Source organism: Bos indicus x Bos taurus, chromosome 14 (genome assembly GCF_003369695.1).
Source record: "Bos indicus x Bos taurus breed Angus x Brahman F1 hybrid chromosome 14, Bos_hybrid_MaternalHap_v2.0, whole genome shotgun sequence".
Lineage (NCBI taxonomy): Eukaryota > Metazoa > Chordata > Mammalia > Artiodactyla > Bovidae > Bos > Bos indicus x Bos taurus.
In genome coordinates, this window is record NC_040089.1 from 7,801,881 (window position 1) to 7,824,900 (window position 23,020).

The following is a 23,020-nucleotide window of genomic DNA, read 5'->3' on the forward strand; positions in this document are numbered from 1 at the left end:
GAAAGCTGAGCCGAGGCCGGGTGGGAGGGGGGACGGCCGCCCGGGGAGCGCGGGGCCGCGAGGGGCGGGAGCTGGGCGGAGGAAGCGGAGGGCGGCGCGCGAGAGAGGCACCCGCTCGGCTCCGGCGCGCCCCGGCTCTCGGCTCCTGGCCCCGGCTCCTCCCCGGCCAGCCCGCCCGCCTCCCCCTCCCATTCCACCCGGAGGAAGGTGTTCCCGAGACCGCCCCCCTGCTCACCCCGCCTCTCCGCTCCCCCGGCTCCAGCCTCCGCCGGCGGAGCTCCACTATGCCAGACAGTTTCGACACTTTGCAAAGACAAAGACCAGAGCGAGGAGGAAGAGGAGGACGAGGAGGAAGAGGAGGCGGAGAGAGAGGAGGCAGGGGCAATGTGAGCCGGGAACGGGCCGAGTGTTCGGGACACCCCCGTTTTTATTCTCCTCCGGATCGCCTCGTCCCGTACCCACCCCCAGCCCCAGAGCCCCGGAAACTTCCGCGTGTCTCCGGCCGCGGTGAGTGAGCGCGGGGAGCTAGGGGTGCGCGGGGGGCTACATCCACCCGACTTGGGGCTCGGGCAGTTTCGTGTGTGTTCTCCGAGTGGAGGGGGTGATGGTCCGGACCTGGGGACAGAGGCGGTGGGGAAGGATCTGGGAGTGTGTGACAGGGGCGTGGAAGTGGACTGAAGACCCCGGCGCCGGGAGGGAGGAGGGCACACGCAGGGAGCCCCCCTCCTTAGCAGCGGCGTCGCCGGGGTCTTTGGAAGAGCGAGGAGGTCGGAGCGGAGGGTCGGGCTCAAGGGTATACAGCCATTTCAAAAAGAGCTGCTGGGATCTCTAGGGAGCCTACGCCGGGTCTGGGGCAGCGGTCCCCGGGGTGGCCCCAGTGACACTGCACTCGGCGCTCAGAGCTGGCATCTCGCCGATCGGGGCCGCCGAAAGCGAAATGGCCCGCGGGGTTGCCTGTGGGCTAAGACCCCACGAGGAGACGGGGCCGCGCGACCTTTTAGAGCGGAAACCGGGGTGCGGGGGCGCGCGGAGGCCGCCCAGTGATCGGAGTCGAGCGTCCAAATCCGCTGCGAGCAGGCGCGGATTCGGGAGGTGGCCATCGCCCCCGGGGACACCGCAGGCCCGCGTTGCTCCGGATACGGTGGAGAGGTTGGCACCCGGGGCAGGCCAACTGGACGTGGCGGGTTGGGCAGGGAGGGACTGGGGTGGGCGAAGGGGAGTTTGACTGGGGTGGTGCCCGTTGCAACTCGAAACTCTTGAGTCTGCCCGGGATCCCGTTAGGCGCCGCAGCTGCCGCGAAATAATCCGACAAAAGTTAGCAACTTATCTGCGTCTGGGGTGTGTGACCTGCGCGGGGCAGGGGCGGCTCCTTGGGCGGGCGCGGGAGCGGGCAGCAGTGCCTTTGGGGCAGAGCGCCCAGATGGGGGCACAGCCTGGTTCGAAATCGGGACGGTGGCGCAACTTTGAGCTCCTTCTTTCACTAAGCGAGAGTGTGTTTGAGCTTGACCTTGCGGGAGGCAGCGCGGCTGAACTTGAGATGGGCACTGAGGCTGCTCCCTAGCTGGGCACAGTTATGCCCCAGGGCGCCTACGCTCTATCCCGTGGCCTGGTCTCCAGGGAAAGGTGTTGGGATCTTTTGGGCTCCCCTAGTCCGCCAGAGACCCGAGTCCCACCTCCCTCGTACGTGAGGGTCGCGGATAGAGCCTACAGAGCGTGGGGCTCGGTGAGGGCTCTTGACGAGCAGACGAGAGTCCGCTCGCAACTGCGCGCGTGGCTGGGGGCTGGGCGGGTCACTGCGTCTCGCGGGCTCTGCATGTCCCACAGAGGGAGACAGCCTTGACCCTGAGGGCAGTGACCTCCTGGCTGCGGCCCCGCATCGGGCATACGCCTGGCTTTCACGTGCCCACCTCCGGGAACCCCTCGCCTCTCCCAGCCCATCCCCTTCCCGGGTCCCACGCCACGTGGATTTGCGCCGAGATGATTCCCCGGGGAGACAGTGAGCACCCACTCCCGCTCTGCGGCTGTGTGTGTTGGGCGAGCGGTACTCTCCAGCTCGGAAAATGAGGTCCGCTGGGGACTGGGTGGTCCAGCTGTCGCGTCTGGCACACAGTAGGTGCGAAAGGTGTGAAAAGGTCCCTTCCTGGGAAGGCGCTGGCGGAGGCCACGGTGTCTCTTCCCTCTTTCTCCCCACGTTTACTATTATTGAATTCGCATCCATCTGCCCTGTCCAGAGCTTTTGACTTCTAGACGTATTTTGCGCACCTACTGCGCGCTGGGCTCAAAGATGGGCTATTCTAAGAAGATGCGGGCGCAGCCATCAGGTTTTTTGTTTTTTTTTTTTTGTCCCTGGGGAGCTGAGCGACTGTGTTCCTCAGGTTCAGAAAAGGCAAAGTGCACTGCCCCCTGCCGACCACTATGGAAACTGCCGCTTGGCTACAGGGATGGGAAGGGGCTCTGGAGACTGGGTGCCAGGGGTCGCTCCCTGCACCTTCTAACACCTTCCGTTACTGCCCCCAAACATGGCCTGGCCTTTTTCTGCAATCCTGCGGGTAGCTGAAGAGACCAACCCGAATCCCCCACGTTAACATGTCCCGATGTTGTGCCAAGTGAGGGTAAAATGGGGTCATGGCTATTACCTTCCAAATATGTTAGACTACGTATTATATGAATTGTGTGAATGTGTGTGTATAAGTATATATACATACGTATGTTTACACACATATATATTCATATGCCTTGACCTCAAGTCGGCACGAAAGGAATTTCATCCTATGAAAAATTTATTTTGTGGAATAAATAACAGAATAAGTAGGGGGGGAGCCGTCCCCTGCTTTGAAGAATTCCACGTGGGTGGAAATATGCTGTCCTGAGTTTTGCAAGGCCTGCATTTGCTCTCCAGGCCTGCCTCCCCAGGTCTGCCTCCCTGGCAAGGCTAGGGCCTGGGTGCCGGCAGAGTCTTGCCTTGACTTCCCTCCTCTGTTGGTGGCGGGACCACCAGCACCCCCCTGGAACACTGGGCTTAGAGTTAAAAAAAAAAAATAAGGAAAAAACAGAAAGTGTTGGGCAGAGGAATTTCTCTAAGGGGTGCACATTCTGCTCCTCCAGGCTCTTATCAGCAGTGGCCTCCTGCTCACCTCAGGACTGTTTCCACTTGGAGGCACAGGCCGGGCTCATCAGACCTAAGGTCCTGAAGTCCTAGTACTGTCTGTCTGGAGCTCTCAGTGTGCCAGTGTTGGTGGGCTGGGTCTATCTGCGGGCCTGGTGGGGAGGGTTTTGTGCAGGTGGGTGTCTGTCTCCTCTCTCCACTGCCAACCCCAGGAGCATCAGCTGGAGGCCAGCTGTCTGCAGCCCTGTGGGAGCCCCACAGAGGCCCCATAGGGGCCTCTTAATCTTCTGGTCAGTTAACCTTGCCTGAGTCTGTTGCTGACTCAGAGGATTTGTATCTGAACAGGCTTTGCCTTATAGGATCTAAACCTTAACCCTCCCCTGAAGTCCCCTCCCACACCATGAAAAACAGCCAAGAAAGCAAAAAATAAAATCCACTTAAAACCTTGCACGGCTTCCCAGTTAGTCCTCCGTGCATGTCTGCACACACCCATCATGGGCGGGTGAAAAGAGCTGGCCTGGTCACCAAGAATTATTCTAGGGTAAGGCTTCCATGCACTTTTTCCAGTTGTGGAACCCTCTGGATCCTGCCGCACCAGCCCCCACCTCACCCCTGCCCTGGCCTAGCAGAGGATCTGGGTGCCCCCGCCCCACACTAATGTGGTTCCGGGAGCCCAGCCTCAGACCCCAGCAAGAGCCTGTGTTCTGGCCTCGGCCAGTGAACAATGGCTTGACCACTTGGCACCTAGACAGTTTCAGGCTCAGGGTCTCAGTTTCACTGTGGGAAATGAGAGACTCGGAGCTCTGCTGACATCACCTTGGGGCCCTTTGAGCCTTTTCCTTGTGAAGGCAGCACCTCCACCCCACTCCCCGCCATTTGCTTTTGCCTCCAGCTTCATCCTCAGTACCCTCCAGGCCTCCCTGGCATCACAGACAAGCCTCGCCCACCCCTTGCCAACAGTGTGCCTCCTGCTCTCCCTCCTGGAGCCTTGAGGAGTGCACTCTCATGGCGAAGTCGATCTTTTATGCCCAAGAGCCGCACAGGGTCCTGCTTGGTATTAGAAATGGGGTTTTCTTATTTCTTTAAGTTTTGTTGTTGGACTATTTTGATTTCAGTTGAACCAACATTTATTAGGAACTTATTGTGTCCCTGACACCATGCAAGGTGCTGGACACGTGGTTGATCCTATCCCCTACGTGCGGACGTGAAGGGTTACCCTCCGGTGTGGTTTGCACTAGAGTGGAAATGTGCATGGGCTGAGGCAGGGTTTTGACAGAGAAGAAAGGATTCTTCTGCCTTGGGGGACCCATGGAAAGAGTCATTGAGGAGACAACCCATGAGCACCTTGGGGAATTCTTTTAGGCGTAAGTCAGGCTGCTGGAGAGCAAAGGCATTTTCTTGAATGCACAGTTACTGTTGTTCAGTTGCTAAGTCATGTCCGACTCTGCAGCCCGCCAGGCTCCCTGTCCATAGGATTTCCCAGGCAGGAATACTGGAGTGGGTTGCCATTTCCTCCTCCAGGGGCTCTTTCCAGCCCAGGGACTGAACCTGAGTCTCCCGTGTCTCCTACTTGGCAGGTAGACTCCTTACCTCCGTGCCACCTGGGAAGCCCTGATGCTCTGGATAGTTGATGTGAAAGATAAATGAGAGTCTCTCAACAAATGCTACCTTTTGTTCCTGAAAAGGTCTAGATCCAGACCTGTTGGTATAGAAGTGGGTTGTGTGCCATCATGGTCCTTGTAACTTATTCAATATTCAAGGAATACTATTTGAATAATCTTATATTAAAGATTTTTTTCCCTTCCAAAAATACCTGAGGATGTTTGGACCATTTCATCTGCTTCTGTGTGTATGTATACATATATATTTTTTCTCCTCTAAGATACATAAAAGCTATCTAACTAGGCCTGATTCTGGAACTCATACAAGATTATAAAGTACAAACTAAAAATTATTTATAGTCATTCAGAGTTCAGAGGAAAATGTTAGCTCTAAATTATGTGGCAGAAAAAAAGAAGAAGTTGCAAATGACTTTTGGAAAGTCCCTGTTTGGGTACAAAGAAAATACATTCTCCAAATTTCACTAGATACCTTAAAAAAAATCAAACCAATATCGATACTGTAATAGATTGTGCTGCATTAAATATACATCCATTTGAATCCACATGGAACCAACAGACCGGAGTGGCTAAAAATTCCCTTCATGCATATTTACTTAGCAGAGGGCTCTTGAGAAAAACCCAACCGAAAAACACAACCAAAGCAAACCTGGCTACTTCTCTGAGAGGGTGGAATGACTCCAAAAGATCGTTTCATGTTCAAAAAGCCTAAAACAACTCTGCATGAAAGATGAAAATCCTTCTAATTGGGCATTTACCTTTTCAGAAATAAAAGGCTCAGTAGAAAGAAAAGAAAATGGGAAGAAAAAAAAAACCTTCAAAAAACCTTTTTCCTTGGAAGACCAGACTGGAGCCCAAAATAAATCCCCTGAATTTGGCCAAATCATGAAGAGCTGCATTCTCCCTCCCCACCCCTGGTCTAGCTCAGAGAACTCCCAGTGCTCTGAAAGCAAACCTTCTCTGAAATGCCCACCGCTGCACGCCAACATCTGCAGCTCCGACCTTGTGTGGACCTCAGTCTGTCCCCTCTGTGTGCTCCACTCTGACACGTGTCCTCCTCATTTTATGGATGTAGTGACTTACTCAAGGTCACACAGTCTTGCTCTCACCCACATCTTCCGTGTGCCTGGAGCTACCCTCGTGGGAAGTAGGTGACTCCTAGGCCAAGAATAAGCCCACACATCCAGCCACCTGGAATCCCCATCACACATTTTCCTCTGCTCACCCTCTGGAACCCCCACCTTCACTCTTTCCACCTTGAACTGTACAGATGAGGAAGCTGAAGGTCAGTCAGGTGACCAGGTTCATGGAAATGACCTCCAGTCTTGGTGGTGCCACCTCCCTGCATCCTGGCCTTTGCTGTCTTCACCTCAACGCCTGCTCCCTCTATCTGCTTGGCTAAGTCTGAGAACAATGGCAGAAAATCCCATAAGTTGGATCTCAGCATTCTTATTAGATCTTACAGTCAACTTAGGGAACAAAACTTCATCTTCACAACAACACAATATGACACAGTACTATGTAACACAACACCACATAACAACCACAACTGCCACTCACAGTTCATGCAGAGAGTGTATGAATGCACCAGAGCGGAAACGGACTAGGCTGAGAACCAGCTTCAGTATTAGCAGGAAGCCAGAGAGCGCCATCCCAAGGGAAGCCTTAAGGGAGGGGTTGTTGAAGTGGGGTCTGCTGGTGAGGCTCAGGGAGGCAGATGACAGTGGAACCTCCAGAAAGGAGCTCTCAACCACTAACTCAGGCATGTCGCTAGATAATTTCCCTACTGTTTGGTTATTTTGCCCATAAATAATTTTCTCCCAGGAGAGAGAGTCAGCTAACAAGTGCATAGAGTCAAAGTCATAGAACAATAACAGGAACAGAGTTTAGAAAAAAGGCGATTGGAGAGAAGATGCCTACAGAGAGTCTGGGAACAGGGAAGCTTGCCTGCACATTTTCGAGGGTGGCCTCCTAAATGGCCTCCTGATGTGAAGAACCAACTCTTTGGAAAAGACCCCGATGCTGGGAAAGATTGAAGGCAGGAGGAGATGGGGACAACAGAGGATGAGATTGTTGGACGGCATCACCAACTCAATGGGCATGAATATGAGCCAACTCCGGGAGACAGTGAAGGACAGGGAAGCCTGGCGTGCTGCAGTCCATGGGGTCGCAAAGAGTCAGACACGACTTGGCGGCTGAACGTGACATGGCATGAGTGGGCTCCCCAGGTGGTACTAGTGGCAAAGAACCGCCTGCCGATGCAGGACACAGAAGAGATGTGGCTTTGATCCCTGGGTCAGGAAGATCCCCTGGAGAATCCCATGGACTTCGGAGCCTGGTGGGAAGAGTCAGACACGACCGAAGTCACTTAGCACACACGCAGTCTGGTTGGAGCCTCTGATCGTCCACGTGGATCCCAGCATTGTTGACTGCAAGCTCTCATCCTTTGGCTGTCCACACAAACTGAATTCAGAGAGCCCACACAGTGCCCAGGGGTTGAAGAAGGACTGGGCGGGAAGGCTTGGTATAAAGTTTGTCACCAGGCATGTAGACCTAACCAGGTTCCTAGACAGGTGTCTCTCGGGCAGTCTGCTGCAAGAAAAATGAATTGTAAAAGTTGCTGTTGTGACACTAAAAGCTTCCCCTTGTTATATATTTATTTTTTTAATTTTTACAATGTTGTGTTGGTTTCTGCCGTACAACAACACAAGTCAACCATAATCATACATATATCCCCTCCCTTGTGAGCCTCCCTCCCCTCCCCACATCTTACCCCTCTAGATCATCGCAGGGTGCCAGGCTGGGCTCTCTGTGCTGTCTGGCAACTTCTCCCCAGCTGTCCACTGTACACGTGACAGTGTGTCTATGTTGAGCTACTTTCTGCACTTGTCCCTCTGTCTCTGTCCCCTTGCTGTGAACACAAGTCCCTTCTCCACGTCTGCGTCTCCATTCCTGCCCTGCAAATTTTCCTAGATTCCATATAGATGCATTCACATACGGTGTTCGTTTTTCTTTTTCTGACTTACTTCACACTAATGACACCTTCACAATGGAGAAAGTGTTGGCTGTTCTTCTTCCTTGAAAACACCGTTAATCCTCCCACCTGGTGGAGAGTCTGATGAATCAAAACTGTTGCTTTGAAACGTTAGCTGCCACCAACAAGAATGTCTTAGTGGGGGGTATTCCTGGTTGTTCAGAAGCATATTCTTGGGGAAGAAAGGAAATTAAAATGAAAAGGAGAGATTAGAAGATAGCAAGGCTGTGCACCACCGCCTAAGGGTAATTTCAAATGAAAAAAAACACCTCTCAGAATGGTTTGAAAAATCGGTTCCAGCATAAGGGCCTCCTCTATTTTCTGTCTGTAATCTATGACAGGGAACAAACTGAGCTACGCAAAAATGCATCATGAACTATAGGATTATAGAAATTAAACTGATGTCTTCGCTGCAGAAAGTGGGTGCGGGGGCTCTTTCAGGGCCCGAGAGTGGGCTCTTGTCTAACGCTTGGAAATGAATTGTCTGAGGAGACACAGGTGCCAAGGAGACACACACAGCAAGAAACTTTATTGGAGAGGGTGCCCGGGCGGAGGGCAGCAGGGCGAGGGAGCCCTGGAGAACTGCTCTGACACGAGGCTCACAGTCTGGGGTTTTATAGTCATGCGGTTAGTTTCTGGGTTGTCTTTGGCCAATCACTGACTCAGAGTCCTTCCTGGCGGTGCACGCATAGCTCAGCCAGCATGGATGCTGGCAAGAAGGCTTCTGGGAGGTGGAAGGACACGTGGGGTCTCCTTTTGACCTTTCCCGAATTCTTCCTGTTGGTGCTGGCTTATTAGTTCCATGTTCCTTACCACAACCTCCAGTGATAAAACAACTCACGCGAACAGTTACTATGACGCCTGGCCAGGTGAGGGGTTTCAGTCAGTGTGTTTCCCCTAACATCTCTACAATGCCAAACATCCAAACAAGGAGAAAAGATGTGATGGACCTGGAGGCAGGCTGGAATATCGAAATACCCCTGTGTCCTTGGAAACTTGCCTCTGGAATGGAATGAAGGGGCTTCTCTTTTTCTCTGAACATAAGTTGTGTTGTGCGTTGAGTTGATTGAATGATAACAAGTTACAAAGGCTGTACCTTTAAAGAGCATGAAATCAGAAAGAATTGTCAAATCTGAGCATTTGCAAAGATCCTCAGCAGTGCCCTTGTTCAACCTTCCGCTACTCCAGACTTCAATTATTCATCGACTGAGTCATTCATTGATTCATTCAGTGGAAGTACTGGCTCTGCCACTGGCTTGCTGTGTGACCTTCAGTGTGTTTCATAACCTCTCTGTGCCTCCAGCACCTCATCTCTAAAACTGTGGATAATAAAAGCACCTACCACCTGGTAGGTACTAGATGAGTTAATACTTGGAAGGTGTTTAGAACAGGACCCTGCCGAGTGCCTGCTTTATAAGTGCTCGCAGAGTGCATGCTGCGATCATCATCAGCTTTCGAGTTAAGCAATGCCTTGCTCAGCTTCCCCTGAATTGTTTCCTCACTTTGACTCTACCAAGTGGTTAATGCTCCTCTGCTTGAATGTTGCCAGTGATGGCCCTCTGATTTCTGGACACCTCTGTGGATTAGAAAGCTCCTCCTCACACAGAGCTTCCATCCACAGAGGACTTCCTGAAGGAGGTGGTAAGGTGGGGGTGGGGCATCTCTGGAGCTGTCTGAATTTAAGGCTGGGAAAGTTCTTTGGGCTTAAGAAGCTATGGTGTGGCCCCTGGACACTAGTAGTAGAGAGGGTCCTCTGGAGACTTTGGACATGACATTTTAGACGCTCCCTGCCCTGTATTTCACCACTGAGATAGCTCAGGTAGAGGCCTGACCCATATGATTCCTCATTAGCAGGCGGAGCCAGAGTGAGAAACCACCCTGAGTTCAGGGCTGTCACGGCTGACTTGGGCAGCTCAAGGTGTCCTGGAGACGAGCTTCCAATGTGCAGAGCACAGGACGCGGCAGCAGGCACAGACCGGGGTGCCAAGGGCTCCTAGGTAACCCCACCGGGCAGGCCTCCTCCTCTAGTGATCCCCATTGTGTTTTCTCCTCGGTCTCCTAGAACTCCCTCTTGACCCCCAGTCTCCCTGAGATGGCCCTCTGAGCAAGTCCATGTTGGTTTTTGTGAATTCTGGCATCTCTCTGCCCTTCTCTCCTCCCTAAGTCCCGTTCCCAGGAAATACCACTTCTGGACACTCTGCACTCATTTAACCTTCTAAACAGGGCTTTTCGGTCCTTCTTGTTTTCAGTATTTTGACAGTTGAGAACACCAAGGCTCATGGAAGTGGGCCACTTGACCTCAGGCCCCCCAGGTGGGGACTGGTCCCCTGCCAGCACACCCCCACGTGTCCCGTCCACCCCCATGTGACAGCAGCTTCCTTCCACTTCCCTTCAGTTGTTCTGAGAATCAGATAGTGAGTGAAAGTCACTCAGTCATGTCTGACTCTTTGCAACCCTATGGACTACACAGTCCATGAAATTCTCTAGGCTAGAATACTGGAGTAGGTAGCCCTTCCTTTCTCCAGGGGATCTTCCCAACCCTGGGATCGAACCCAGGTCTCCCGCATTGCAGGCAGATTCTTTACCAGCTGAGCTACCAGGGAAGCCCAAGAATACTGGAGTGGGTAGCCTATCCCTTCTCCAGCAGATCTGCCTGACCCAGGGATCGAACTGGGGTCCCGGCATTGCAGGCAGATTTTTTACCAGCTGAGCTATCAGGGAAATCCGGGAATCAGATAAGAGGCTGAAAAGAATGAAGGCCCTCCTTCACCAAACGATACTTCAAAGGACTATAATTAGGACACTTACTGGTGGCACTCGGTCACATTCGCTATGGACAGGACAGATGCTGCGTGATGCCAGCGTGTCCTCCAGCCCAAGGTTTTCACGGTCAGCACTGGTTTTTTTCCCTGACGCTCTCTCACTCTCCCTTCTTTGTTTTTCTTCCTTCTTTCTTTCCCCTCATCCACTGTCTTGCCCCAAAGTACATAGTTCAGCCTCCTTCATTTGGCCATGATTGCCTAGAAAACAAACACGTGCCTGTGTCACGATTTCTCCCAGTTCTGACAGACACGAAACAGTGCCCACCAGGCCCCGGGGAGGCTGCCCAGCCTCCCATCTCCCTCCTCTGCAGGCAAAATCAGGGTACCCAACAAGAACATCCACGAGGGCACCTCCTGCCCTGGAAACCATGGAGGGCAGAGAGGTCAGTGAAGGCTGAGGTTAGGGGAGAGAACAGGTCCACCGTTTGTTAGCTGTGGAGTGTGGGGCAAGTGCCTACCATGCCTGAGCCTCAGTCTCCCCACCAGGACTCTGGGGACACCACCACCCATCTTTCTGGCTGAGAGTTAAGATAAATCAGGCAGGAAAGGGTAGGGGAAAGGCCCAGAGGAAAGATGGTCTTCAGGCTGGAAGATGGGAGAGCCAGGGCATGGGGGACCCTGGAGTGGGACCCACATTTGGAGCCAAGGGCATCTCCCCAGCCATATGATCAGTAGAAGGAGAAAGAGGAAAACTTCAAGGCACCCGCTTTGTGGGTCCCAACCGCTCTGCCCTCTTCCAGCCGTGATCAAGGTATCTTTTCCTGCGAGTAGAAAGAGATTTAGGCAGACCCACATTTTAGGTGAACCAGCAAACTGAGGTTTGCAGTGGGTGGGAGGCAGAGGCCTGAGCAGCTCCTGGGTAGTCCACGTGGGAGTGTTTGCGTTGCTCTGGTGTGAGAAGTGGTGACTATCTCTTTGGGGTTCAAGAGCTCATTGTACTCAGATGCTGAGAAATTAGAAAGTGAAAGCCACTTGGAGATTTCCAGTCTGGTTGCAGAGGTAACTGGGGGGCCATGGATGACCACAGGGAGCATGGCAACTGGACAGCCCAGGGGACCATGCTGCCCCTCCCATCCCAGGCCTGTGGGATTTGAGGTGTAGGAGGACACCCTTCTGGAGCCCAACCAGGCTGGAGGGTGAAGAGGAAGCCTGGGGCTCAAGACGGCCCTGGCTTTGAATCACATCTCTGCTGATTTCTAACTGTGTGGCTGTGGGCAGATACCTTACTCTTTCAGAGCCTCAGTTTCTGCATCCTTGAAATGGGGATAAGACTACCACCCTCAAGAGGCTGGCCTCGCAGGTTGAATGAAATCACACACGTGGAATGTGACTGTGGTGCTGGCCTTGTTGTCCGGATGCATTCCATGGTAGCTGTTGTTATAATAATATCTCCCTTGGCTGAGCAGCCAGAGCTAAACAGTCAGGCCCTGGATTCAGAAATCCACTCCTTCTCAGGACTCCAGCATGTGGAACCCTTTCAGAGAGGGAGGGTGCACGCTAGCTTTCCCAGCCTGGTGAACATACCTGCTTCTTGCCCGAGTTCTGACTGGCTTCTTCAGCCCACACACCAAGATGGGGGAGGTGCGGCGAAACCCTGGAGAGGGCCAAGCTGCTGCACTCAGCTTCCTTTCGCTCTCGTTATTAGCTCTGTCATCTGTGGTTTGCATGCTCAGAATTTCTGCCTTCACACCCCACTTTCAGTCCTGCCCGACATTCTAGCACTTACACAGGCTTTTCTAGGGCATCTCACCGTTTACCCTTGCTCTTCTGCGTCATCCGTTCTCAAAGCAAGCTGATCTAGCCAGTTTCAGTTCTTTTTCTCATCCTCCATGATCACTGAATGCCACCCACTTAACCCGTGCCCTCTCTCACTGGGTACAGAGTGAGGTGGTTCTTACTGTCTGCCCGAGTCCCCTTCCCCACAGTTGGAAGAGCCTGCAAGTGTACTGCCGTCCCCATCAGGGCAGAGCAGAGTGCTTGCACAGCACAGAAGAAGCTCAGTAAGCACTGATTGAAGGGAGCCGTGTTAGTCCTGATCTTAAATGGAGTCCACCTAGGAATTAGTTCATCATTCAGGCTCCACTCTTTACTATGACCATGAGCAAGTTACTTCATCTCTGCAAGCCTCCGCTTACTCATCTACACAGTGATTGCAGATAATAATACTGCACACATCACAGGACCATTATGAGGAGCCACTGAACTTTTGAGTACAAAGGGCCTAGTTTGGCAAAATCTTCACAAACATTTAAAAATGGTACCTGCTACTACCACCAGTGCTAGTTTTACCTTATAATTTTTATTAAAGCAACTTCATGTTGTTTCTTATTCTCTTGCTTTGCAGCACAGCCCTGTAAAGCATTGAAGGAGGTAGAGTTTCCATTTTACTAGTAAGTAAACTATGACTCAGAGAAAGGCTGTTTTTCTAAACTCACACAGCTAGACTTTGTGTGGCTGGCCTCCTCTGCTTGGCATACCTTGCTAGCCAGCCACACTGTTTTGGAACATGATATGACCGTGGGCCTCTGAGAAAAGATTCCTGCAATTTAAAAGCACAGCAGTATTTTTTTCACCTAGGCCCAGTGTTAATAATTTTTCAGATGATCTTCTTTTTTTTTTGACTTGGAGGAGAAAGGCTATGCTTTATTAAGCAAACTGCTATACTCCAGGTGTGATGGAGAGTTTCATATCCTGTTCCCTGCTCTATCCTAAGAAGAAACAGAATTGGAGAACACGCTCTCTTATAAGATTTATTGCATTCTGTTGCACAGAAGAGAGGAATTTCAGGTGGTAGATGTACTAACAGGGGCAAAGAAGGAATGATTTATGAATCCAGATTAGGAGAAGTGAGAACTCGCTGATTCGTTTGACTGGAATTTGTCCTAATCTGTGCACCGGCTGGAATTTGTGGGCATGTTTCTTGCCTCAGGTCTCCTGGTTTAAGCCCAGCAGTTTACCATTAAGGACCCAGTTGGTAGCTGGTTGCTGCCAGTTGGATGGAGAGAAATGAGGGGGCAAGCCCTGAGCCTGGAATCAGAAGCCTCTGGTCCATGTTCCCACAGCCCTGTTCTCAGCTGTGTGATCCATGGGCCCACCTCTCCAGGCCTCAGTTTCTTCATTTGTACCTTGGAGAGTCACATGAGCTTTTCTGCTCCCTTTCCAAAAATGAGGATTACATCTGATCCGTTTTCCTATGTAGTCCCTGTGTAGGAACACATTTCACCATTTTTAAGAATTGAGTTAGAAACAATTGTGGAAGCCTTGGGAAAGTAGGAGGAATATAAGAAGATGCAGGGCAGGAGGGCATAGGGAAGAAAGTTGTGATGTGGGATGTTAGAAGAGATTTTTAGGGCTTCCCTGGCAGCTCAGTGGTAAAGAATCCGCCTGCCAGTGCAGGAGACATGGGTTCAATCCCTAATCTGGGAAGATCCCACATACCACAGAGCAACTAAGCCCGTGAGCCACAACAATTAAAGCCTGTGAGCCCTAGAACCCATGCTCTGCAACAGGAGAAGCCACTGCCCCGAGAAGCTTGTGCACTGCAACTCGAGAGTAGCCCCCGCTCACCATGACTAGAGAAAAACCTGCGCACCAACGAAGACTCAGCAAAGCCAAAAATATACATAAATACAATTATTCAAAACAAGAAGAGATTTTAAAGGATCAATTAAAATCAGAAATCAGGGAGAGTCAAAGTAGCTGATGAGACTCCTTCTCCTGGGCCCAGCAGGTAAGCAAGTGGGGTCCTCTCTTCTGTGTGATCAGTGCCTTGGGTCCTGTTAGAGCAGCTGAGAACCCCAGGCTCTGGAAGGTGGGTGATGCTTGTGGGGCACAGATCCCGTTTCTAAAGGCCCCATGGTTGCAAGCTTGCTAGTTGGGGTTGGAAATCCAATGCAGTTTCCAAGATATTGCGTGTCATTCCCTGTGCTATACAGTAGCTCCTTGTTGGTTATCTATTTTACATGCAGAAGTGTGTATATTTTAATTTCAAACTCCTAATTTATCTGCCCCCCTTTCCCCTTTGGTAAACATAAGTTTGTTTTCTATGTTTGTGAGTCTATTTCTGTTTTGTAAATAAGTTCATTTTTTTTAAGATTCCACATATAACTAATATCATGTGATATTTATCTCTGTCTGGCTTACTTTCACTTGGCATGAGAATCTCTAGGTCCATCTATGTTGATATGGCTTTATTTCATTCTTTTCTTTAGGGCTGAGTAGTATTCTGTTTTATATATATGTATATGTATGTATGTATATATATATATCTCTCTCACATCTTTAGGGCTGAGTAGTATTCTGTTTTATATATATATATATATATATATAAACATCTTCTTTGTCCATTCATCTGTTGATGGACACTTAGGTTGCTTCCATCTCTTGGCTGTTGTGGGTAGTGATGCTCACTTACTCATTCATTCTATAGTCATTACTGAGTGCCCCCACCCCCAAGTGCCCCCTTTACCCATACAGTGTCCAGTGGGGGTGGGGAAATCTAGTTTTAGGTAAAGTCAGTAAAATACTATCCTTTCCACCACCCCTAAGGCCTTCAGTCTCATGAGAACAATGGCCGATAGAACTGAAGTGATGGCTTGCACTTAAATTCTTGTTAAATTCTTGTAAATTCTTGTTAAACGGAAGAATGAACCAGGGGAGATCAGCACAGGAAACCATGGAGTCCCTGTAAGGTTCCCTAACCCATTTCAGGGTAAGGAGAGCATGGTGTCAAAGCAAACATCTTGGAAGTGTGGTGCATGAACTGCTTTGCTCATTCTCTGACTCAGGAGATAGTAATTGACTTTCCCCCGGGGGGAAGCTGGGTGGTGGCTTGTAGAGTGGCGTCTAGGACAGTTGCCTCACTCTCGCCTCCTGGAATTACGGGGCTGTGAACGATGCTCTGCAGGAGCGCAGGGAATTCTGGGAATGTGTCATGGCAGTGCCTGGCTTTGTCTGTCCATAGAGATGTCCCTGGGAAGTACGCTGACACTGAGACCTGAAGGGTGAGTAGAGTGTGGGTGAGGATGGTGTGAGTCAGTAATGGGAGGGAGGAAGGTGTGAGCTGCAGTGTACAAGGACCCCTCTGGCATTGGAGGAGGTGGTAGACACCATTTGGAGGCTGGGGGCAGTGAGCCTCCTCCCCCTTCATTTTTCCAGATAACTGGGGCTGAAAAAACTTTCATTCCCGGAACTTCCCCTAGCTGCTCTGGCCACTGTGTTTCTTCTGTATAAACATCCCGCCTACATCAGGACCTCCAGATAGAGTCTGTTTATCATCAACACCAGATGCCTGTAGACAAATCTGGAGTCAGTTGATCACTAAATCCTGTTGATTTTATGTGTAAAATAGTTCTTGAATCTTCTCCTCCTGGTCTTGCCCACGGCCCAGCCTTATCCCTGGCCCTCATCGTCTCTTGACAATCAGGCTGATATGGACGGCACAGGCTGACTTTTCTTTCTGACACAAAAAGCATGTGGTCTCACTGCCAGCAGAGTGAGGATAACTTGGTTGTATCAACTAGCTCTCTCTGCGTAACAAACAGTCTCGAACCTTAGCACCTTCAACAATAAACATTTATTATTTTTCCTGATGCGGTGGGTAAGTAGACTAGGTGTTTCTTTTGGACTAGTCCACTTGGCTGGTGCTCAACTGCCTGTAGTAGCCTCCCTTGCAAGCCTGGGGGCTCATCTCGGGGGGCTGAAGCTTCTCCCCATGTTGGTTGGTTTTCATCCTGGAGGGGCTAGCTCAGGTGTGCTCCTGTGACTGCAGAATGATTCCCAGCAGCAAGCCAGAGGAAGTCCTCTGTCTACTCATTCTTAAGCCTTTCTTTGTGTCAAGTTTGTTATCATCAGCTTATTGTTCAAAAGCAAGCCACATGGCCAAGTTCGGACTCCAAGGGTGGAGAAACGGCTTTCACTTTGTGGTGGGAGAGGTGGCAAAGCCCCACCACAGAGGGTAGGCTGCAAGGTGATGTGAGTAATAGGGGACCTTCACCAAAATCCTCTCTCGCAGTGGCTGAGATGAAGGCTTTGGAAGCAGACAGGATGGGTGTGTCCTGTCACAGCCTCCTCTCTGCCACTTACTGCTTTTGTCATGCAGGGCAGCTCCACTCATGTCAGCTCTCCAAGCTTCAGCTGCCCATCCGTGTTGTGGGAATAATCAATCTGGGCACCTTGGATTTCAAGAGAGTGTCAGCTAAGAAAACCCATGGTCTGCACACTGCAGTGCTTGGCACACAGAAAGAACTCACCTGAGGGTCTCTGTTCCCGTTCTCAGACGAGGTCTTCGAAAGGCCTTTCCTGTCCAGCCTCAGCCTGGTTTATCCTAACTTTGGTCTCACAATTTTCACCTTCACATCTTACCTATTTCTTTATCTTTGTCCTGAAAGACATTTTCCCCTGAGGCTTTTCTTTTGCCAAACAGCATCTTGCTTGTACCCTGATCAAGGAGCAGCTAAAAATACCATCTCCTCTTCAGATTTGTCTTTCAGACTGAGTTGGCTATTTCTTCCCCAGATATCATGCACACCCTCGTATCATACTTCCCCAGTTTGTTTATTTGTTTCCTCAACCAGGCTGAGCTCCTGGAAGGGTATGAACGATACTTTACTCACCTTTCTGTCTCTGGCACTTGACTCTGAGCATGGAACAGAATAGGGGTTTATTTACAAAATATTTGATGTATAAATCATTGGCTGGGTGAATGCGGAAGTGGGTAAATGCTTTTTAATTATGTTGAGTCATCTTCAAAAGGCGGTGAGTGAAACGTCAAAGCTGACAAGCTTCTATCATCTTCACTTCCAGCTGGTACTGTTTTCAAATTCAACCTTTCTGATGTGGAAATGCCAGTAGAAGTGATCAGCATCTCCAGGGGCTGTGGTGAGCAGACACTCTGAGCTTTGTGTCCGGGACAGTCGTCTGAAGAGCAGAGATGGACACTCCCTCAGCCCACTGAGGTAATGACTAACACCAGTGAGAAACTCTTTCCTGTTTCTTCTGTGGATTACATCAGGTTGTGGGGAGAAGATGGAGGTGGGAGAGATTGCCCCTGTTTCTTGATCTCTTTGCAACTTGGGTATTCCATAAAGAGGGCTTTCTCCCTCCAGGAGAAACGTGCGCCTCTTAGAATATCAAGCAACCTCTCTGTTTTTTAGAGGTCTTTGTGCTCTCATGAAAACTGGGAGATCCTTCTATGACAAGTGCCTGTCATCCCAAAGAAGCACTACAATCACAGTCTGGTGCAATGACAGTCTGGCGTGTCCTGGGGTGAGCACTCAGCCAGAAAACCCTGTGACCCACAGGACAAGTCCCTCCTGGCCATGTTTTACAAATAAAGTTTTACTGGCACTCAGCCAAGCTCATCCATCAGGGCTATCTGTGGTATGTCACACCACAGCAACCATTGCGACAGAGAAAGTGTGGCCCCAAAGGTTGAAATATGTACAGACCGGTCCTTAAGACAAAAACAAAATGTGTCGGTCCCTGGTCTAGAGCTGAGCTGTCCACAGATATCCACTCCATCTGTGGCTATTTAAATTTTAATAAATGAAAATTAAATAAAGTTAAACCCAGAGCATTCTTTTCAATTAAAAACGAGTTTTTTTCAGTTAGTTCATTTTTATATAATTGAAAATTTACAGGTAAGCTTGCAAGAATAGTCATGGGTACCCTTTACCCAGATTTCTCAATGTTAGCATTTTATATATCCCAGCATTATTATAAACACAGTGCAGCTGAGTCAGAAGCTGAGCATTGATTTGCTGCTAACATTGATCTGTAGTTCACAACACTGACCTTTTTTGACACAGTCAACCCAATTATTTTCCAGAATATCCCTCAGTTTGTGTTTGTCTGATGTGTCCTTGTGATTCGATTGAGGCTGTGGGCTCTTGCCAGGAATCCCACAGAACTGATGCTGGGTCCTCAGCGTCTCCTGTTAGGAGGAGGGTGTCGGTCTGTCTCAGAGCTGGTGATGTTGCTTTGTCATCTGGTTGAGGTGGCCTCTGCAAGGTGTCTGCATGTGAAATTACCATTCCATTTTTGTAATTATCAAGTATCTTATTGGGAGCGTCTCTAAGACTCTGTAAACATCCTTTTACTCCTTAATCTGCCACACGAGCTTTAGCATCTATTGATGGTTCTTCCCTGCATCAGTTTATTATCAGCATGGTTACCAAATAGCGATTTTTCTCATCTCATTGTTTATTTTTCATTTGTTAGTTGGTTTTCCACCATAGAAAAGAACATTCCTCCTTCCTTTCCTTCTTTATGCGGGTTGTGAACTGGCAGATTTTAACTGTACTTAATAAATTTTAATCCTTTGTTATCATTAGTTCTTTTGATATTTTAAAGTTGTCCCAAATGTATCCAGTGAGGGATGTCTGCGGCATCTTTTTAACATCTCCCTGTTGGTTTTTTGATCACTCTCTTACTTGTTGGTGAGACACAATATTCTAGCCTCATTTTGTGCTTCCTCTGCCCAGCCTCAGAGTTAGCATTTTTCAAGGAATCCTGGTGCTCTTCAGTGCAGGATGTTATTTAGAAGTGCCATCTGGTGACAAGGCGTGTCCTTTATTACTAGGGTAGCATTGCTCCCAGGCCCTCTGGGCAGACGGAGTGGGCAATGTGAAATGGGTGGGGGGTGTGTGCATGGCTATACACACACCCATGTTCTTATGCATACATCTTCACATATACATCCACCCACATCATATATACGTGTTTCTATATGTACATATACACACCATCTAGACTATTTCTAACTCACACGTGTGGGTGTGTGCTCAGTCGCTCGGTCACGTCCGACTCTGTGACCCTATGGACTGCAGCCTGCCACACTCCTCTGTCCATGGGATTTTCCAGGAAAGAATACTGGAGTGGGTTGCCTTGCCCTCCTGCAGGGGATCTTCCCAACCCAGGGACTGAACCTGTGTGTCCTGCTTTGGCAGATGGATTCTTTACTGCGGCACCACCTGAGAAGCCCATTTCTAACTCAACCTATCTCTGTGTTAAAACCACCTTACGTGCACACTGATGGTGCTGGAATGTTCTTGATGCACATCTAAATGCTGGAGTCACCCCGCCCCTGCTGTCAGCACCATCACTCACCACATTTACTAAACTATGGATCAGATCCTGTCCAAACCCCTTCCTGGCCATTACTGCTCACAAAATCCCAGTGGCCCAAGTTCAGAGGAGGAAGCAAGATTCTGAAAAATTCCTTAACTTGTGCAAAGTGATGCAGCCAGCGAATGTGGCATGCTTGCAGAGAGTGCCTGTCTGCAGGCTGACATTTGATCAGATGGCCCTGGGAGACGGAACAGTCTCAGAGGGAAGAAACAGAGAAGGTGGGGGGAGCATTTGTCCCCGTGGATCAGGGCATCTCAGGCCCTCGAAGCAGCAAGAGAGCCAAATGATGCAGGTGGACACTGTCTCCTTTGCGTCACACCCCAGGAGCTGTGCTTATGACTATATCACTGATAGAGCCGTGTCACATGTAACAGGACGTGTGGCGATGCACGTGGTGGAGATGTGCGTCCGTGTGTGATTGCGGTGTGCCTGTGTGCTTCCTGGCGGGTGGCGTGTGGCTGCTGTCCTAGGCCTGCAGAGACCTTGATCTGGTTGAAGGTGTGATTACAGAACTGGGCCTCTCTGGGGAGCAGGCATTTCCTCTCGCACTGGGGTTTTCTGAGAGGGAGCTACTTAAGCACAGAGGCCTTAACGTAAATACATTTGTGTTCCCAGCTCTCAGCAGAATATTTGCAGAATGTGCAGTAGATCCGTGCTACTTTTATTTGTGCTTCAACCAAATCAGAAGTGAGTCAGAGAGCTCTCAGATCTCTTGATGCACCAGGCCCTGTTCTAGTCAGACAGAGACCCAGAGAGTTCACGTGCTGGCAAACGGCGGGGAAGGCAGGAGATTGGCCTTGAGCAGTAAGAACTGGATCTGTGAGTGGCAGGGCTGGGGGCAGGCAGAGGGGGCCCCGGGAGGATCACAGGGTAGACATGGTGGCCCATGAAGGTGACTCTAAGATATTTAAGGAACTGAATCCCACTGCAGATAAAACAGTGAAGGGGGGCAGCAAGCAGGGGCTGCTGATCTAAGGACAGGTGAGGGGACTCAGCTGCTCTCCCCTGGGGTCTGTGGCCCCCCGCCACCCCCAGAGACAGGCCCATTTCCTGCCATGAGTCCTTTCAGGCCTGAAGAGTGTACATTCTCTCCCTCAGACCTCAAGCATTTCCTCTCCCAAAATAAATTTCATCAGCCGGCCCGCAGGCAAACTGTAGGCCAAGGCACTCTGCTAGATAAGAGCATGGCCTGGCAGTCGTTAGGGGCATGGAAATGGACAGCAGGGAAAGGCTGGTGGAATTTCTGTTGCTGATAACCTTTAAGAAAGGAGCGCTCGTTACAGAAGCCAAGGCTGTGTCCCAGGAAGGCAGGAGCCCTCTCTGAGTATCTGAGATGCTATCAGGTGGAAAAGGATTAGCTTGTCCTGGGCGGGTCTGAGGAGGGAACCCAAGTGGAAAAAGTGAAATGAACAAATTTCTGTTCACAGCATGTTTTTCCTTCTCACTCCCTCATTCATTCATTCATTCAACGAGCACAACTGGGTGCCTGGCACTGGGCCGAGCACTGGAGGGATAACAGAATAAGACAAGGGCTATATCTTCAGCATGTTAATAATTTAGTGGGTTCCCACTGTAGGGCACAGGGAACTCTGCTCAATGTTAGGTGGCAGCCTGGATGAGAGGGGAGTTTGGGGCAGAATGGATACCTGTACATGTAAGGCTGAGCCCCTCTGCTGTCCACATGAAATTATCACAGCATTGTTAATCACTATTGTTGTTGTTTAGTCGCTCAGTCGTATCTGAGTCTTTTGCGACACCGTGGATTGTAGCCCGCCAGGCTCCTCTGTCCATGCGATTTCCCAAGCAAGAATAACTGGAGTGGGTTAACATTTCCTTCTTCAGGGCATCTTCCTGACCCAGGGATCGAATCCATGTCTCCTACATTGGCAGGCGGATTCTTTACCTCTGAGCCACCAGGGAAGCCCCGTTAGTCAGCTATAGTCCAATATAAAATAAAACTTTAAAAAAATAATTTAATGGGAGAAACAGATGAACAAATTAGTGATATGTAGATATGCAGTTATGAGTTCTGTGAGGCTGGAAGCTAATAGAATGTAGGCGTTCTCTTTAAGAAAAGAATATAAGGTTAAGAATTTAAAAGACAAGCCCTAGCTTAATGGGGATCCTCTGAGGGTCCCTGGTCCCTAGGCTTCCTTGGCCTGGCCCAGGCCTCCAGTGGGGGAGGTGAAAGGGCACGAGGGTTTGTTTCCTGCAGGAGGCGGGATGAACACTTGGCAGAAAGGCCTGCAGCAGGAATTCTGGGGTCCATGCAGTAAGGCCCCCACATACGAACCTTCAAGTTGGGAACTTTCAAAGATGCAGACGTGCGAATGCAGGTTAGTAAATCATGAAAATTAGTCCGTGTGTCTGACTACACTGTCATTGTCACCTGGGCACATCTTTTACAAGCGGTTGTCTTCTGTGCGCCTTACTGTGCAGCACCGTGTAGAGAACAGTAGTGCAGCGTCTTTTATCTCAAGCTCAGGATGCCCAGAAGCAAGTGTAGAAGCTGCGGCAACGTAGCTCTACTGTAGTTTTCAAGGTATTGTATTGTAAGGTTAAAAAACATTTTTTTATTATTTTTTTATGTCTTATTTGTGTGAAAAGTTTTATAAGCCTGTTACAGTACAGCACTAGATAGCAGGTTGTGTTATTTGGGTGCCTAAGCTAACTTGGGAGAAGGCAACGGCACCCCACTCCAGTACTCTTGCCTGGAAAATCCCATGGATGGAGGAGCCTGGTAGGCTGCAGTCCGTGGGGTCGTGAAGAGTCAGACACGACTGAGCGACTTCACTTTCATGCATTGGAGAAGGAGATGGCAACCCACTCCAGTGTTCTTGCCTGGAGAATCCCAGGGACGGGGGAGCCTGGTTGGCTGCCGTCTATGGAGTCGCACAGAGTCGGACACGACTGAATCGACTTAGCAGTAGCAGTAGCAGTAAGCTAACTTGGTTGAACTTTCAACTTACAAATATGCTCTTTTTTTCTTTTTAGTTTAATCTTAAAATGTATTTTTATTTTTTTAAATTAAATTAATTTATTTTAATTGGAGGCTAATTACTTTACAATTACTTTACAAATGTGCTCTTAAAATGGAACTTGTTCATATGTAGGGACCTTGCTGTATAGTAGGGCAGCCTCGTCTTCTGGGTCCCTTGAGCCTTTGTCCTTGGGCTAAAGACTTTTTTTCCTTAATGCTGCCGGGATTTTCACAGGTGCTCTCCTTAGAGTTCTGCAGCCTGACCGTGTGATCCCACTTCCAGGAAGGTGTTCTGTGGAATCGCCTGGACTTAGGGGTGTAAGCGCTGGT

At 49.9% G+C, this 23,020-nt stretch overlaps 1 protein-coding gene across 4 annotated transcripts in view; it reads left to right on the forward strand.

The window, feature by feature from the left end:
• The first annotated feature begins 216 nt into the window (after positions 1-216).
• Positions 217-23,020, forward strand: part of ST3GAL1 (ST3 beta-galactoside alpha-2,3-sialyltransferase 1) — an 88,557-nt gene continuing 65,753 nt past the window's right edge. For 2 of the 4 annotated variants that reach the window (XM_027560784.1, XM_027560783.1), the window contains exons 1-2: positions 217-507; positions 17,386-17,537. The gene's annotated coding sequence lies outside the window, so the exon portion shown is untranslated. Of the gene's footprint in view, positions 508-1,125; positions 1,150-17,385; positions 17,538-23,020 lie in introns of those variants that run through there. The other 2 variants (XM_027560785.1, XM_027560787.1) reach the window with 2 other exon arrangements.